The 4,440-nt window shown below is 41.7% G+C and overlaps 2 non-coding genes across 2 annotated transcripts; one reads left to right on the forward strand and one right to left on the reverse strand.

Annotated features, from left to right (window-relative positions):
* The first annotated feature begins 2,346 nt into the window (after positions 1 to 2,346).
* Trnai-aau (transfer RNA isoleucine (anticodon AAU)) lies at positions 2,347 to 2,420 on the forward strand. Its single transcript has one exon. It is a non-coding gene; the product is annotated as a tRNA-Ile (tRNA).
* A 1,030-nt stretch (positions 2,421 to 3,450) lies between these two features.
* Positions 3,451 to 3,523, reverse strand: Trnar-acg (transfer RNA arginine (anticodon ACG)). Its single transcript has one exon. It is a non-coding gene; the product is annotated as a tRNA-Arg (tRNA).
* Positions 3,524 to 4,440: the final 917 nt, after the last annotated feature.

Consider the following 4,440-nt stretch of genomic DNA (forward strand, 5'->3'; position numbering starts at 1 on the left):
TGCATCGATTTATCTTCTTAGACGGGAATAGGTGCATGAGGTTGTCATTAATAACGAAAGGATCTTAAGAGCCTAAAAAATATCCAGGTATATTCTTCTTTTGTGCTGCCTTAGTTACTGCCTCATTTTTCTTCCAGAGCTCAATTTAAGACAGAAACTTCTTTACGATACTTTGATACTGAAACAGTATTGCATTGCGCAAACGGCATTCCTTTCAGCTCTGATATTTGGTTAATACTACAAAATTATACTGAAATTGCGCAAAGCTGTCGCTATGCTGTTATTATCTTAATCCGTGTACCAGACCACCAAATAGTATTAACTGTCATAGAATACATATTTAACATAAACCATGCAACATTAACAAGTGCACCAGGTCATCAAATAGTATTAAGTGTCATAGAATATGTAACGTAAACCACTTCCAACATGTAATTCTGCACATGGCACAGCTATACATCAGAACGACAAAGAACCAAATACAGATTACTCATAGAAATATAAACATTATACCAACATTAGGCCACAACTGAAATGCCTTGTAGCGAAGGGTCCAAGAAACCTGTTATCAACTTCCAACAACCAAACTATTAAGTACATATTTAATTCTTCTATTAAGTATTAACTTCTGTGATTGAAGCACCAACAACCCGTAAGGAGAATCTTTCCATCTTTCATCTGAATCCTGCAATATCCATAGTCAAATTCATCTGCAACCTGCCCCAGAGATTTCACCTTACACTAAACACTGCGCAGCATTAAGATCGTCTAACCAGGCTAACCGAGGCTAACCAGAATATATCACTGATCCGAAAACTTGCGCGACGAGCTTGACCTTCGGTGGCACATACGCGAGGCGCGCTGTCAGGTTCACTTTGCTCGTTAGCATCACCTCTGACTGATACCACCCCGAGGAGTAACCCAGTTTACGCCTGACTGCCAGAGATGGTCGGAGATCAGTGCGTCCGTTTCGAGACGTGACCAGCTCGGTCATCCGCTGGCGTGTCGCCAGGCATCTCGCGGAGTATTTTCAGGATCGTAACATAAAGCTAAAGATTTATAGCGGCGACGCGACCTGCCCGGTCGAATGTATGCTTTTCGACGTGGCCAAGACCGCCTTCGGGGCCTTACGCGCCACCAAGCCAAAGATCGACCATAAAACTCTGATCTACGGCCTGCACCTACCCTGGGCTTTTCGCTTCCCTTTTCGCCTACCTGTCATTTCTTCCAGCAGAGGGAAGTCCCGCGCATGAAAGGCCCCCGTGGAATCGCAGGAACTAGCCGGCCTGCGTCGCAGATTTACGTTGTTGACCGTCGTGGATGCTTGCGCGCAGCTTTTGTGTGCTCAGTCGCGTCTTCGAGCCATTAAAGACCATCTTGGTTGTTTTTCATCCTTTGGGGATCGAGTGCAATTGAGGATCAGGGTGGAGGAGGATTGGGGTAACTGATAGTTTAGGTGTGCACCATACCAGTTCGACTTTTCAGTGAAGAATTAAGTACTGCTTGAAGGTCTACGGATCTATTTAGTCAAACTAAGTGGGAGCCTAACTATTTCGCGTCCACACCGAGGTGAACAACATGTTAGCTAACCTCTGGTGATCCTGGAACCACTGGACTCAAAGAGATGCCACCTGGCACCCTGTGGCGAGCACAACCCTCCGCAGTGCATCACCGAATTTTATGGCTTTCAACTCTCAAAGGGGTTGGAATACATACCATTATGAAGTGAGAAACGTCCAGGATTTCCGCATTTTCGCATCAGATCTTTGCGAAAACGACATAAATTCATGTCAATGAAAAATACTCTTCTATCCTCTTCATATTCCTTAGTCCCTAAGTTCAGCTGTAAGATATACTCCGTTGTCAAGAGTGGTTCATGGGTTTTTTACCGGCCACCCGGCCGCTGTAACTTTTCCCCTAGACAACGTCACAAGCGGAAGTGATAGCGAGCGTTAAATTTGTTATCCTGATTGCGACCATATTGTTTCACCAATAGTTTCAACCAACGCTGTACAATACCTACAAGTATACGCTGCGCCGAACAAGTAGTTTCCTACCCCATGATCGCATGGCTATTTTTCCATTTCGTAAAAATATTATCCAGACCAATAAACACTTTAAAAAAAAACAAACTGTTATTTAGCGTCCAACCGAGGCGAACAGCGTGTTATGTTCACGAGAAAATGTTTTTGTTCGTGTTCGCCTTGGTGGAGATCCGAGATAAAGTATATAAATATCGCGTATGGTGCAATGTTTGTGTAGTTTCGTATAACTTAATATGTTTTTTATGTAAGAAATACTTCGCTACTGCTCCTTTTATAATGAATGTTAACAAACATTCACATCGGCCCATTAGCTCAGTTGGTTAGAGCGTCGTGCTAATAACGCGAAGGTCGCGGGTTCGATCCCCCCATGGGCCACATTTTTTTTTATACCAACAATCAATTTCAACACGTTGTGCATACCTATTCTAACATATTTTTTGAAAAAACAACACACTATTTTAATTCCTTGCAAAAATATTTAACGATAACATCCGTTGAAAGTGCCTCAGTCCATGCATGTAGGTACATAAGTGAATCGAATATTCATTAAATCTTACAAAATCTGTCGCATCTGTTAGCGTCACCAAATTTAAACGTGAGGTCGAGGGCGGATGACCCCATGCTGTCCTGTCTTCGAGGATTTTATGGCAGGCACTTAGCCTGCGTGCGGTCCTGATACCTAGAGGGTACGCGAGACTAAACAGTCCTGGCGACGGGCGATGGCTGATGATCGCGTTGGGTCTCATAGCTATCAGGTGTCGAAGGATTGATTGTTTAGAGTGAGATAGAGAATATGGGAATGGCAAGCGGCCCGAACGCCGTATTGATAAAGAATAGGGACTCTGTTGAGTCTGTGCCTGGAGGATCTGGCCACGGAGTGGGGAGGCTAGGTATGCCTTTTGGTGAGAGGACTGTGATGAACCACACAGCACTTACCCCAGAACTGTCCTGGAGCGAGCTTCTTACAACCCTTTATAAAATCGTCCCTTTATAAAATTTGATGAATTTTCATTTCATCTTATCATCATAATACTCATCTTCTCTATTTCCATATCTACATTCGGAAACTCAGTTTTGTGTATACTGAAAGATTAATTTGCATTATTGATACTATATTATAATATCTGTTCATCTTTCTCTGGTTTTCTTTGGTATTTGTTATTTTCATTTTCATTTTACCTTATTTGTCCGTTCTCTTTCCATTCATGTTATTATAATATGCCCAAAGGGTTGTTATCCCGTAATAAATAAATATAAACTCTCGACACACAGCACTTCTTTCAATGGTGTCTTCTTTAAACTAATCTGTATTATTTACACTAAGGCGCATAAACGAAGCCCCATGAAAAGAACTTATTTATTGTCTGTTAGAAGGACGTGTAAAATATTGCAAAAAAGGAATCTCCGATCCTGCCAGGATTCGAACCTGGAATCTTCTGATCCGTAGTCAGACGCGTTATCCGTTGCGCCACAGGACCTTGATACCCCGAACTTCACAGTTTCCAACTCGGCGTTTCTGGCGTTTTCCGGGCTTACAGTTAATATCAAACTTTCCGGAAACATTTAACGCCAAAGATCGGGAAATATGAGCCGGTAAACTGTGAAATAAGCATAATAAACTCGGCACTTTTCGCCGTTTGGGAAATTTAACGGGCGCTATCAAATTTTATCGTCTTGCGTATACGTATACCGTTTCTACGGAAGGTGTTTCGTAACTCGCGTTTCAAGGATTGTTATTCCATTCGTACGTAGCTGTGATTAACTTTGCCCGGCTGGCTTCGTCGTTGCATATTAAAAAATACAAAACTATTAATTCAGTTTAGAAACTTTGCATGATGATTAATGCGTAATACTCTCATTTGTTTATTAATTTCACCATTAGCTCTAATTAATAAGAAAACGAGAATTATCAGCCCACATTCACTGTATAATTATTCCACATCTTATTAAAAATACTATATATAATTACTAATTACGTAACTCATAATCAGAGAATTTGCAAAATTCTTAAATAAAAATCACATTTCATTATCAAAGAAACGTAGCGTGGATGATATCATTAAAACTGAAAAAGTTATCCATACCATGTACCACTTGAAGCTTTCGCTCGCGTTAGCACACCCCTACCATGGAAGCTGAAAATGAACTTAGAATCTCTCGAACTGGGAAACGAGTAATTGGGTATTTACGAGCTTTGGAGTCTCCAAGACCACCCGGTGCGAATATTACACTTAAGAGCTGTCGTCGATGAAACGACCTCCGCCCTCCCTCTTTAGGTCCAGCTTCTACCCCTTTTCTTAGCCTCCTCTTCTTAACTAAGCATCAGCGTGCACGATCGGGTGCTGTGGAATATTTTAAGGTTCATTAAAAACGCAATAATGAAGAAGTCTCGACT

This window comes from Andrena cerasifolii, chromosome 7 (genome assembly GCF_050908995.1).
Source record: "Andrena cerasifolii isolate SP2316 chromosome 7, iyAndCera1_principal, whole genome shotgun sequence".
Classification (NCBI taxonomy): Eukaryota; Metazoa; Arthropoda; class Insecta; order Hymenoptera; family Andrenidae; genus Andrena; species Andrena cerasifolii.